Raw genomic sequence first — 14,551 nt, 5'->3', positions numbered from 1 at the left:
TTATTGAGGGTGGACACTGTACAACACTCTATTTGAGGGTGGACCCTGCATAATACACTATTTGAGGTTGGACACTGTACAACACACTATTTGAGGGTGGATACTGTGGATCACACTATTTGAGGGTGGACACTGTAGAACACACTATTTGATGGTCGACTCTGTGGAACACACTATTTGTGGGTGGACACTGTACAATACACTATTTGAAGGTGGACACTTTACAACACACTATTTGAGGGTGGATACTGTGGATCACACTATTTGAGGGTGGACAGTGTACAACACACTATTTGAGGGTGGACACTGTAGAACACACTATTTGAGGGTGGACGCTGTAGAACACACTATTTGAGGCTGGACACTGTACAGCACACTATTTGTGGGTGGACACTGTACAACACACTGTTTGAGTGTGGACACTGTAGAACACACTATTTGATGGTGGATACTTTAGAACACACTATTTGGCGGTGGACGCTGTATAGCACACTATTTGAAGGTGGACGCTGTAGAACCCATTATTTGAGGGTGGACCCTGTGCAACACATTTTTTGAGTGTGGACAATGTACAACACACTATTTGAGGGTGGAGAGTGTACAACACACTACTTGAGGGGGACACTATATAACACACTACTGGAGGGTGGACAATGTAGAACACACTATGTGATGGCTCTCACTGTATAACACACTATTTGAGGGAGGACACCCTGGAACACACTATTTGAGGGTGGACAATATCAAACACACCATTTGAGGTAGACACTGTAGAACACACTATTTGAGAGTGGAACCTGTAGAACACACTATTTGAGGGTGGACACTGTAGAACACACTATTTGAGGGTGGACGCCGCAGAACACACTATTTGAAGGTGGACACTGTACAACACACTATTTGAGGGTGGGCACTGTACAACACACCATTTGTGGGTGGACACTGTAGAACAGACTATTTGAGGGTGGACACCCTGGATCACACTATTTGAGGGTGGATAATGTAATTCACACTATTTGAGGTAGACACTGTAGAACACACTATTTGAGGGTGGACACAGTGGAACAAATTATTTGAGGGTGGACGCTGTTGAACACACTTTTTGAGGGTGGAAACTGTACAACACACTATTTGAGGGTGGATACTGTGGAACAAACTATTTGAGTGTGGACACTGTACAACACACTATTTGAGGGTGTATACTGTGGATCACACTATTTGAGGGTGGACAGTGTACAACTCACTATTTGAGGGTGGACACTGTAGAACACATTATTTGAGGGTGGACACCGTAGAACACGTTATCTGATGGTGGACACTGTACAACACACTATTTGAGTGTGGACACTGTAGAACACGTTATTGAGGGTGGACACTGTACAACACTCTATTTGAGGGTGGACCCTGCATAATACACTATTTGAGGTTGGACACTGTACAACACACTATTTGAGGGTGGATACTGTGGATCACACTATTTGAGGGTGGACACTGTAGAACACACTATTTGATGGTCGACTCTGTGGAACACACTATTTGTGGGTGGACACTGTACAATACACTATTTGAAGGTGGACACTTTACAACACACTATTTGAGGGTGGATACTGTGGATCACACTATTTGAGGGTGGACAGTGTACAACACACTATTTGAGGGTGGACACTGTAGAACACACTATTTGAGGGTGGACGCTGTAGAACACACTATTTGAGGCTGGACACTGTACAGCACACTATTTGTGGGTGGACACTGTACAACACACTGTTTGAGTGTGGACACTGTAGAACACACTATTTGATGGTGGATACTTTAGAACACACTATTTGGCGGTGGACGCTGTATAGCACACTATTTGAAGGTGGACGCTGTAGAACCCATTATTTGAGGGTGGACCCTGTGCAACACATTTTTTGAGTGTGGACAATGTACAACACACTATTTGAGGGTGGAGAGTGTACAACACACTATTTGAGGGGGGACACTATATAACACACTACTGGAGGGTGGACACTGTAGAACACACTATGTGATGGATGGTCACTGTATAACACACTATTTGAGGGAGGACACCCTGGAACACACTATTTGAGGGTGGACAATATCAAACACACCATTTGAGGTAGACACTGTAGAACACACTATTTGAGGGTGGAACCTGTAGAACACACTATTTGAGGGTGGACACTGTAGAACACACTATTTGAGGGTGGACGCCGCAGAACACACTATTTGAAGGTGGACACTGTACAACACACTATTTGAGGGTGGGCACTGTACAACACACCATTTGTGGGTGGACACTGTAGAACAGACTATTTGAGGGTGGACACCCTGGATCACACTATTTGAGGGTGGATAATGTAATTCACACTATTTGAGGTAGACACTGTAGAACACACTATTTGAGGGTGGACACAGTGGAACAAATTATTTGAGGGTGGACGCTGTTGAACACACTTTTTGAGGGTGGACACTGTACAACACACTATTTGAGGGTGGATACTGTGGAACAAACTATTTGAGTGTGGACACTGTACAACACACTATTTGAGGGTGTATACTGTGGATCACACTATTTGAGGGTGGACAGTGTACAACTCACTATTTGAGGGTGGACACTGTAGAACACATTATTTGAGGGTGGACACCGTAGAACACGTTATCTGATGGTGGACACTGTACAACACACTATTTGAGTGTGGACACTGTAGAACACGTTATTGAGGGTGGACACTGTACAACACTCTATTTGAGGGTGGACCCTGCATAATACACTATTTGAGGTTGGACACTGTACAACACACTATTTGAGGGTGGATACTGTGGATCACACTATTTGAGGGTGGACACTGTAGAACACACTATTTGATGGTCGACTCTGTGGAACACACTATTTGTGGGTGGACACTGTACAATACACTATTTGAAGGTGGACACTTTACAACACACTATTTGAGGGTGGATACTGTGGATCACACTATTTGAGGGTGGACAGTGTACAACACACTATTTGAGGGTGGACACTGTAGAACACACTATTTGAGGGTGGACGCTGTAGAACACACTATTTGAGGCTGGACACTGTACAGCACACTATTTGTGGGTGGACACTGTACAACACACTGTTTGAGGGTGCACACTGTATAACACACTATTTGAGGGTGGACAATGTACAACAAACTATTTGATGGCAGACACTGTGGAACACACTTTTTGAGGGTGCATACTGTAGAACACCCTATATCAGGGTGGACACTGTGCCACAACTATTTGAAGGTGGACACTGTAGATTACAGTATTTGAGCGTCGACACTGTGGAACACACTATTTGAGGGTGGACAGTGTACAACACACTATTTGAGGGCGGACACTGTATAAAACACTACTGGAGGGTGGACACTGTAGAACACACTATTTGAGGGTGGACACTGTACAACACAGTACTTGAGGATGGACACCCTGGAACACATTTTTTGAGGGTGGACAATGTAATTCACATTTTTCAAGTCGAAACTGCAGAACACACTATTTGAGGGTGGACACTGTAGAACACACTATTTGAGGGGGACACCGTAGAACACGCTATCTGATGGTGGACAATATAAAACACACCATTTGAGGTAGACACTGTAGAACACACTATTTGAGGGTGGACCCTGTAGAACACACTATTTGAAGGTGGATGCTGCATAGCACACTATTTGAAGGTGGACGCTGTAGAACCCACTATTTGAGGGTGTACCCTGTACAAAACACTTTTTGAGTGTGGACAATGTACAACACACTATTTGAGGGTGGACAGTGTACAACACACTATGTGAGGGTGGACACTGTAATACACACTATTTCAGGGTGGACACCCTGGAACACACTATTTGAGGGTGGACAATGTAATTCACATTATTTGAGGTAGACACGGTAGAACACACTATTTGATTGTGGACACTGTAGAACACATTGTTTGAGGGTGGACACTGTAGAGCACACTATTTCATGGTGGAAACTGTACAACACACTATTTGAGAGTGAAAACTGTAAATCACACTATTTGATGGTGGATACTGTAGAACACACTATTTGAAGGTGGACGCTGTATAGCACACTATTTGAAGGTGGATGCTGTAGAACACACTATTTGAGGGTGGGCCCTCTACAACACACTATTTGAGGGTGGACACTGTACAACAAACTATTTGAGGGTGCACACTGCATAACACACTATATGAGGGTGGGCACTATACAACACACTATTTGAGGGTGGACACTGTATAACACACTATTTGAGGGTGGATACTGTGGAAAACACTATTTGAGGGTGGACACTGTACAACACACTATTTGAGGGTGGATACTGTGGAACACACTATTTGAGGGTGGACAGTGTACAACGCACTATTTGAGGGTGGGTACTGTAGAAAATACTATTTGAGGGTGGATACTGTAAAACATACTATTTGAGGGTGCACACTGTACAACACACTATTTGAGGGTTGACACTGTAGAACACTCTATTTGAGGGTGGACACTGTAGAACACACAATTGAGGGTGGACACTGTAGAACACATCATTGAGGGTGGAAACTGTAGAACATATTATTTGTGGGTGGACACTGTAGAACAAACTATTTGAGGGTGGACACTGTTGAACAAACATTGAGGGTGTACACTGTAGAACACATTATTCGACGGTTGGCACTGTACAACACAGTATTTTAGGATGGATACTGTGGAACACACTATTTGAGGGTGGACACTGTACAACACACTATTTGAGGGTGGATACTGTGGAACACACTATTTGAGGGTGGACAGTGTACAGCGCACTATTTGAGGGTGAATACTGTAGAAAACACCATTTGAGGGTGGATACTGTAAAACACATTATTTGAGGGTGGACATTGTACAACACACTATTTGAGGGTTGACACGGTAGAACACACTATTTGAGGGTGGACACAGTGGAACACACAATTGAGGGTGGACACTGTAGTACACATCATTGAGGGTGTAAACTGAATAACATATTATTTGTGGGTGGACACTGTAGAATACATTATTATACGGAGGACACTGTTGAACACACTATTTGAGGGTGGACACTGCAGAACACACTATTTGAGGGTGGACACTGTGCAACACACTAATTGAGGGTGGACATTGTAGAGGACTCTATTTCAGGCTGGACACTGTAGAACACACTATTTGAGGATGGTCACTGCGGAACACACTATTCGAGTGTGGACACTGTTGAACACACTATTTGAGTGTGGACACTGTACAACAAACTATTTGAGGGTGGACAATGTAAAACACACTATTTGAGGGTGGACACTGTACAACACACTATTTGAGAGTGGACACTGTACAACACACTATTTGACTGTGGACAATATATAACACAGTTTTTGAGTGTGGACACTGTACAACAAACTATTTGGGGTGGACGATGTACAACAAACTATTTGAGGGTGGACACTGTACAACACACTATGTGAGGGAAAACACTGTACTACACACTATTTGAGCGTGGACACTGTAAAACAGACAATTTGAGGGTGGACACTGTGGAACAATCTATTTGAGGGTGGACACTGTACAACACACTATTTGGGGGTGGAGAATGTACAACACACTATTTGAGGGTGGATACTGTACAACACACTATTTGAGGTTGGACACTGTGGAACACACTATTTGAGGGTGTAAACTGTACAATCCACTATATGAGGGTGGACACTGTACAACACACTATTTGAGGGTGGACACTGTGTAACACACTATTTGAGGGAGGACACTGTGGAACACACTATTTGAGGGTGAACACTGTAGAATACACGATTTGAGGGTGGACACTGTAGAACACAGTATTTGAAGGTGGACACTGTCCAAGACACTAATTGAGGGTGGACGCTGTACAACACACTATTTGAGGGTGGACACTGTACAATCCAGTATTTGATGGTGGACACTGTCCAATCCACTGTTTGTGGGTGGACACTGTGGAACACACCATTTGAGGGTGGACACTGTGGAGCACGTAATTTGAGGGTGGACACTGTAGAACACACTATTTGAGGGTGGACACTGTGGAACACACTATTTGAGGGTGGACATTGTAGAATGCAGTATTTGAGGGTGGCCTGTGTGGAAGACAGTATTTGAGGGTGAACACTGTACAACACACTATTTGAGGGATGAAACTCTAAATGCACTATTTGAGGGTGGACGTGGTAGAACACACTATTTGAGGGTGGACACTCTATACACACTATTTGAGTGTGGACACTGTACAACACACTATTTGAGGGTGGGCACTGCAGAACACTCTAATTGAGGGTGGAAACTGTACAACACACTATTTGAGGGTGGACACTTTATAACACACAATTTGAAGCTGGACAGTGTAGAACACACTATTTGAGGGTCGACACTGTGGAACACAATATTGGATGGTGGACATTGTAAAACACACTATTTGAGGCTAGACAGTGTACAACACACTATTTGATGGAGGACACTGTATAACACACTATTGGAGGGTTGACAATATAGAGCACACTATTTGAGGGTGGACACTGTACAACACACTATTTGAGGGTGGACACCCAGGAACACACTATTTGAGGGTGGACAATGCAATTCACACTATCTGAGGGTGAACACTGTACAACAAACTTTTTGTTGGCGGTCACTGTAAACACACTATTTGAGGGTGGACACTGTAAGCACACTATTTGTGGGTGGACACGGTAGAACACACTATTTGATGGTGGACACTTTAAGCACACTATTTGAGGGTGGGCACTGTACAAAAAACTATTTGAGGGTGGATACTGTACAACACGCAATTTGATGGTGGACAATGTACAACACACTATTTGAGGGTGGACACTGTAGAACACTCTAATTGAGGGTGGACACTGTACAACACTCTATTTGAGGGTGGACACTGTACAACACACTATTTCAGGGTGGACACTGTGGAACACTCTATTTGTGGGTGGACACTGTAGAACACACTATTTGAAGGTGGAAACTGTACAACACACTATTTGAAGGTGGACACTGTACAACACACTATTTGAGGGTGGATACTGTGGAACACACTATTTGAGGGTGGACAGTGTACAACACACTATTTGAGGGTGGACGCTGTATAACACACTATTGGAGGGTGGACAATGTAGAAAACACTATTTGAGGGTGGACACTGTACAACATACTATTTGAGGGTGGACAACCTGGACCACACAATTTGAGGGTGGTCAATATATTTCATACTATTTGAGGTAGACACTGTAGCACACACTATTTTAGAGTGGAAACTGTAGAACACACTATTTGAGGGTGGACACTGTAGAACACACAATTTGATGGTGGACACTGTACAGCAAACTCTTTGAGGATGGACACTGTGGAACACACTATTTGAGGGTGGACACTGTAGAACACACTATTTGAAGTTGGACACTGTACAACACACTATTTGAGGGTGGATACTGTGGAACACGCTATTTGATGGTGGATGCTGTAGAACACACGATTTGAAGGTGGACGTTGTATAGCACAATATTTGAAGGTGGACGCTGTAGAACACATTATTTGAGGGTGGACCCTGTACAACCCACTATTTGAGTGTGGACAATGTACAGCACACTTATTGAGGCTGGACACTGTAAACACACTATTTGAGGGTGGACACTGTAGAACACACTATTTGATGGTGGACACTGTAGAACACACTATTTGATGGTGGACACTGTACAGCACACTATTTAAGTGTGGACACTATAGAACACGCTATTTGATGGTGGATACTGTAGAACACACGATTTGAAGGTGGACGCTGTATAGCACAATATTTGAAGGTGGACGCTGTAGAACACATTATTTGAGGGTGGACCCTGTACAACACACTCTTTGAGTGTGGACAATGTGCAACATACTATTTGAGGCTGGACACTGCAAACACACTATTTGAGGCTGCACACTGCATAACACACTATTTGAGGGTGGACACTATTCAACTCTCTATTTGAGAGTGGACACTGTACAACACACTATTTGAGGGTTGACACTGTGGAACACACTACTTGAGGGTGGTTACTGTGCAACACACTATTTGAGGGTGGACACTGTGGAACACACTATTTCAGGGTGGACACTGTAAAACACACTATTTGAGGGTGGGCATTGTACAACACACTATTTGATGGTGGACACTGTGGAACACACTATTTGAAGGTGGACACTGTAGAACACAATATTTGAGGGTGGACTCTGTGGAACACACTATTTGATGGTGGATACTGTAGAACACACTATTTGAGGGTGGACACTGTAGAACACAATATTTCAGGGTGGACACTGTGGAACACACTATTGGAGGGTGGACACTGTAGAACACACTATTTGAGGGTGGACACTGTGGAACACACTATTTGAAGGTTGGCACTGTAGAACACACTATTTGAGGGTGGGCACTGCGGAATAGACTATTTGAGGGTGGACATTGTGGAACACACTATTTGAGGCTGGACACTGTACAACACACTATTTGAAGGTGGACTCTGTAGGAAACAGTATTTGCGGGTGGACACTGTGGAACACACTATTTGATGGTGGATAATGTAGAACACACGATTTGAAGGTGGATGCTGTATAGCACACTAATTTTTTTTTTCAAATTCAAATACTTTATTGGCATGAAAGTTTACAGGGAACCATATTGCCAATGCTTACATAACAAAAAGTACAGGTTTCCAAAATTCTGTAGGTGTCAAACTTTTTTGACCCTCGTTGGGTACAGACAGTATTAATTTAAACAGTCGTTGACCCTCGTTGGTTGCATTCAGTATTAATTTAAAACAGTCGTTGGGTACATTCGGTATTAATTTAAACATTTTAAGAGTATATATGCTATGGGTGTGCTCGTTAGTCACTCACTGTTCCTCAGGTTGTGACATGTTGTTACATATTGGGCACCAAGATATGTTCTGTCTCCCTCCCCCAGCACTATTCTTAATTTTGACAGGTCATCCAATTCTTTGAAATCTGGGGTTGTAAGGCTGAGCTTGTCAAAATATATGTTTCTTGTCTTGTTGAATTTTTCGCATTTTAGGAGGAAGTGCACCTCTGTCTCAACCTCGCCGGCCAGACAGTGATCACATATTCTATTTTCTTTAGTTTGCCAGGATTTCTTGTATCTTCCTTTTTCAATTGCCAGTTGGTGGTCGCTTAGTCTGTATCTGGTGAGGGTCTGTCTCTGTTTTGTGTCTCTGATGGTCGAGAGATAGTCTGCCAGTTTATATTCTCTTTTTAGGGCCCGGTAGCATTCTAATCTGCTTTGGCTTTTGGTTATTTTGTTCCAATGTTCCAGGTAGGTTTCTTTGCATTGTTTAAAGATTTGGTTCACTCGGATTGGTGTTTGGGGAGCAGTGTTGGTCTGGGACTGGTCAGGGTCTGGCTGGGTAGGAGAACTTAGTTTCAGTAACATCTGACTCAGGGGACTCGTTTCTGGGTTCAGCTCTTGGGTCTGGAGGGCTTTAAAATGAAGGGTGTCTGGGGAACTAGTTTTGAGGTGATTTAGAAAGTTTAGTGCTCGTTTTTGGATGTTTATTATCATGTGGGTATCTGTCAAGTTCGGCTCTACATGCATTTGTTGATGTTTTCCTTTGGGTGCGAAGAATGCTTCGGCAAAATTCTGCTTCTATTGTGTGTTTTTCCCATTTAGTGTAGCTCTGGTGATTGAGTGGGTCCCATACTTCACCACCATACAGCGCAATGGGCAGGATTATACTATCAAATATTTTGAGCCAGATTTTGATTGGAATTTGGATGTTGTAGAATTTTCTTTTTATTGCATATAGGGCTCTTCGGGCTTTTTCTTTTAGTGCATTCACTGCTATGTTGAAGCTCCCTGATGCTGTAATGGTTAGACCAAGGTAAGTGTAGCTCATAGTGTGTCCTATGATGGTATCACTGATAGTAAACTGGTATTTGTTTTCCTGACATCTGGGCCTTTTTTGAAAAAACATGATGTTGGTTTTCTTTAGATTTACTGTCAGGGCCCAATTTTGGCAGTATTTGTCGAGTAGATCTAAATGTTGCTGTAATCCCTGTTCTGTGGGAGACAGCAGAACCAGGTCGTCCGCATAGAACAGGGACCTCACTTCCTCATCCAGGAGACAGAGACCCGGTGACTTGCTTTGCTCCAGCTTGTCTGCTAACTCATTTTTGTATATGTTGAACAGGGTCAGACTCAAATTGCAACCCTGCCGGACGCCTCTTCTCTGGGTGAAGAAACCGGTGCGTTTGTCTCCAATTTTGACACCGCATTTATTTTTCAGATACATCGATTTAATAAGGTCTTAGGCTTTGCCCCCTATTCCACACTGAAGAAGTTTGTAATAGAGCCCTTCGTGTCAAATAGAGTCAAAAACTATTTGAAGGTGGACGCTGTAAAAGACATTATTTGATGGTGGAACCTGTACAACACTCTATTGGAGTATGGACAATGAACAACACATTATTTGAGGGTGGGCACTGTACAACACACTATTTGAGGCTGTACACTGCATAACACACTAATTGAGGGTGGACAATGTACAACACACTATTTGAGGGTGGACACTGTGGAACACATTATTTGAGGGAGGATACTGTACAACACACTATTTGAGGGTGGACAATGTAATTCACACTATTTGTGGGTGGACACGGTAGAACACATTATTTGAGGGTGGACACTGTTAGCACACTATTTGAAGGTGGACACTGTACAAAATAAAATTTGAGGGTGGATACTGTAAAACACGCTATTTGAGGGTGGACACTGTAAAACACAATATTAGAGAGTGGACACTGTAGCACACTCTAATTGAGGTTGGACACTGTACAACGCACTTATTGAGGGTGGACATGGTACAACACACTATTAGAGGGTGGACACTGCAGAACACACTATTTGAGGGTGGACAGTGTAGAACACACCATTTGAGGGTGGACACTGTAGAACACTCTAATTGAGAGTGGACACTGTAAAACACACTATTTGAGTCTGGACAATGTACAGCACACTATTTGAGGGTGGTTACTGCACAACACACTATTTGAGGGTGGACACTGCACAACACACTATTTGAAGGTGGACACTGTACAACACACTATTTGAAGGTGGACACTGTACAACACACTATTTGAGGGTGGATACTGTGGAACACACTATTTGAGGGCGGACAGTGTGCAACACACTATTTGAGCGTGGACACTGTATAACACAATATTGGAGGGTGGACACTGTAGAACACACTATTTGAGGGTGGACACTGTACAACACACTACTTGAGGGTGGACACCCTGGAACACGCTATTTGACGGTGGACAATGTAATTTACACTATTTAAGGTAGACACTGTAGCACACATTATTTGAGGGTGGACACTGTAGAACACACTATTTGAGGGTGGACACTGTAGAACACACTATTTAATGGGGGACACTGTAAACACACTAATTGAGGGTAGACACTGTAGAACACACAATTTGATGGTGGATACTTTAGATCACACTATTTGAAAGTGGACGCTGCAGAACACATTATTTGAGGGTGGACCCTGTAAAACACACTTAAAACTCACTATTTCAGGGTGGACAATGTAGAACACACTATTTGAGGGTGGATACTGTACAACACACTATTTGAGGGTTGACACCGTAAAACACACTATTTGAGGGTTCACACTGTGGAACACACTATTTGAGGGTGGACACTGTATAACACACTATTTGAGAGTGGACACTGTATAACACACTATTTGAGGGGGGACTCTGTGGAACACAATATCTGAGGGTGGACACTGTACAACACACTATTGGAGGGTCGACACTGTGGAACACACTATTTGAGGGTGGAAGTAGTAAAAAACACAATTTGATGGTGGACACTGTAGAGTACACTATTTGAGGGTGGACACTGTGGAACACTTTATTGCAGGGTGGACACTGTACAACACACTAATTGAGGGTGGACACTGTAGAAAACAGTATTTTAGGGTGGACTCTGGAGAACACACTATTTGTGGGTGGACACTGTAGAACACACTATTTGGGGGAGGACATTGTAGAACACACTATTTGATGGTTGACACTGTAGAACACACTATTTGAGGGTGGACATAGTAGAACAAACTATTTCAGGGTGGACACTGTAGAACACACTATTTGAGGATGGACACTGCACAACACGCTATTTGTGGGTGGACACTCCACAACACACTATTTGTGGGTGGACACTATGCAACACAATATTTGAGGGTGGACAATGTGGAAAACACTATTTGAGGGTGGACACTGTGGAAAACACTACTTGAGGGTGGACACTGTGGAACACACTATTTGAAGGTGGACACTGTACAACACACTATTTGAGGCTGGACACTGTGGAGCACATTATTTGAGGATGGACAGTGTGGAACACACTATTTGAGGTTGGACACTGTACACCATACTATTGGAGGGTGTACACTGCAGAACACAATATGTGAGGGTGGACACTGTAGAACACACTATTGGAGGGTGGACACAGTGGAACACACTATTTGAGAGTGGAAATTGTACAAAGCAGTATTTGAGGGTGGACTTTGTAGAAAACACTATTTGAAGGTTGACACTGTGGAACACACTATTGCAGGGTGGACACTATATAACACGCTATGTGAGGGAGGACACTGTAGAACACACTATTTGTGGGTGGACACTGAACAACAATCTATTTGATGGTGGACACTTTGGAACGCTCTATTTGAGGGTGGACACTGTAAAACACACTATTTGAGTGTGGACACTGTCGAACACTCTACTTGAGGGTGGTCACTGTAGAACAGACTATTTGAGTGTGTACAATGTACAACACACTATTTGAAAGTGGACACTGTACTGCACACTATTTGAGGGTGGACACTCAACAACACAATATTTGATGGTTGACACCGTACAACACACTATTTGAGGGTGCACACTGTTGAACACACTATTTGAGGGTGGACACTGTATAACACACTATTTGAGAGTGGACAGTAGAACACATTAATTGAGGGGGGACACTGTGGAACACAGTATTTAAGGGTGGACACTGTACATCACACTATTTGAGGGTGGACAATGTACAACACACTATTTGAGGGTGGGCACTGTACTACACAATATTTGAGGGTGGACACTGTACAACACACTATTTGAGGGTGGACACTGAACAACACACTATTGGAGGGTCGACACTGTGGAACACACTATTTGAGGGTGGAAGTAGTAAAAAACTCAATTTGATGGTGGACACTGTAGAGTACACTATTTGAGGGTGCACACTATGGAACACTTTATTGCAGGGTGGACACTGTACAACACACTAATTGAGGGTGGACACTGTAGAAAACAGTATTTTAGGGTGGACTCTGGAGAACACACTATTTGTGGGTGGACACTGTAGAACACACTATTTGGGGAGGGCATTGTAGAACACACTATTTGATGGTTGACACTGTAGAACACACTATTTGAGGGTGGACATAGTAGAACAAACTATTTCAGGGTGGACACTGTAGAACACACTATTTGAGGATGGACACTGCACAACACGCTATTTGTGGGTGGACACTCCACAACACACTATTTGTGGGTGGACACTATGCAACACAATATTTGAGGGTGGACAATGTGGAAAACACTATTTGAGGGTGGACACTGTGGAAAACACTACTTGAGGGTCGACACTGTGGAACACACTATTTGAAGGTGGACACTGTACAACACACTATTTGAGGCTGGACACTGTGGAGCACATTATTTGAGGATGGACAGTGTGGAACACACTATTTGAGGTTGGACACTGTACACCATACTATTTGAGGGTGTACACTGCAGAACACAATATGTGAGGGTGGACACTGCAGAACACACTATTGGTGGGTGGACACAGTGGAACACACTATTTGAGAGTGGAAATTGTACAAAGCAGTATTTGAGTGTGGACTTTGTAGAAAACACTATTTGAAGGTTGACACTGTGGAACACACTATTGCAGGGTGGACACTATATAACACGCTATGTGAGGGAGGACACTGTAGAACACACTATTTGTGGGTGGACACTGAACAACAATCTATTTGATGGTGGACACTTTGGAACGCTCTATTTGAGGGTGGACACTGTAAAACACACTATTTGAGTGTGGACACTGTCGAACACTCTACTTGAGGGTGGTCACTGTAGAACAGACTATTTGAGTGTGTACAATGTACAACACACTATTTGAAAGTGGACACTGTACAGCACACTATTTGAGGGTGGACACTCAACAACACACTATTTGATGGTTGACACCGTACAACACACTATTTGAGGGTGCACACTGTTGAACACTCTATTTGAGGGTGGACACTGTATAACACACTATTTGAGAGTGGACTGTAGAACACATTAATTGAGGGGGGACACTGTGGAACACAGTATTTAAGGGTGGACACTGTACATCACACTATTTGAGGGTGGA

Source organism: Somniosus microcephalus, unplaced genomic scaffold (assembly GCF_052327205.1).
Source record: "Somniosus microcephalus isolate GS21.2 unplaced genomic scaffold, FLI_Smic_1.0 unresolved_chr2, whole genome shotgun sequence".
In the NCBI taxonomy this organism is placed as follows: Eukaryota; Metazoa; Chordata; class Chondrichthyes; order Squaliformes; family Somniosidae; genus Somniosus; species Somniosus microcephalus.
This window is presented reverse-complemented; position numbering follows the sequence as displayed.